Raw genomic sequence first — 916 nt, 5'->3', positions numbered from 1 at the left:
TCTAGGTTGTAGGCCTCTGATTTTCATCACTTTGAAGACCTCCTGCCACTCCCTTCTGGCCTGCAGAGTTTCTGAAGAAAAGTCGGCTGATAATCTTATGGGAGTGCCCTTGTATGTAACTTGCTGCCTGTCCCTTGCGGCTTTTAGGATTCTGTCTTTGTCTTTGACCCTTGCCATTTTCAGTATAATGTGTCTTGGTGTGGGCCTGTTTGGGATCATCTTGTTTGGAACTCTCTGCACTTCCTAGACATGTATGTCAATTTCCTTTGCCAATTTAGGGAAGTTTTCAGACATTATTACTTCAAATATGTTCTCGATCCCTTGCTCCCTCTCTTCTCCTTCTGGTATTCCTATGGTGTGCATGTTGTTGTGTTTCATGTTGTCACCTAGCTCTCTTAAACTATTTTCAATGCTTTTTATTCTTTTTTCTTTTTGCTGTTCTGCTTGGATGATATCTGCTATCTTGTCTTCTAAGTCACTGATTCGATCCTCTGCTTCATCCAATCTACTAGTGATTCCATTGAGTTTGTTATTCAATTCAGTAATTGAATTCTTTATTTCTACCTGGTTGTTTTTCATGATTTCTCTATCCTTCTTTGCATTCTCATTAATTTCCTTGAGCATTCTAATAATAAGTGTTCTGAACTCTGTCTCCGATAGGTTGTTTACCTTTATTTCCTCTAATTCCACAGATTCAGGAGGTTTCTTCTGTTCTTTTATTTGGGATTTGTTTCTTTGTTTCCCCATTCTGATTTACTCTTTGTATTTACTTTGATGAAATAGGTAGATCCCCTAAGTCTCCCAGTCTTTTCTGGGTAGACTTATGTGGTATATGTCCTTTATATTTGAATTGCTCAGACTCGCTTTTCTCCCGTGTGTGTATACCAGAGGTGTTCCTTGTGTTATGTGCCTTCTC

Source organism: Hipposideros armiger, unplaced genomic scaffold, assembly GCF_001890085.2.
Source record: "Hipposideros armiger isolate ML-2016 unplaced genomic scaffold, ASM189008v1 scaffold_1054, whole genome shotgun sequence".
Classification (NCBI taxonomy): domain Eukaryota; kingdom Metazoa; phylum Chordata; class Mammalia; order Chiroptera; family Hipposideridae; genus Hipposideros; species Hipposideros armiger.
Note: the sequence above shows the minus strand (reverse complement) of the source record.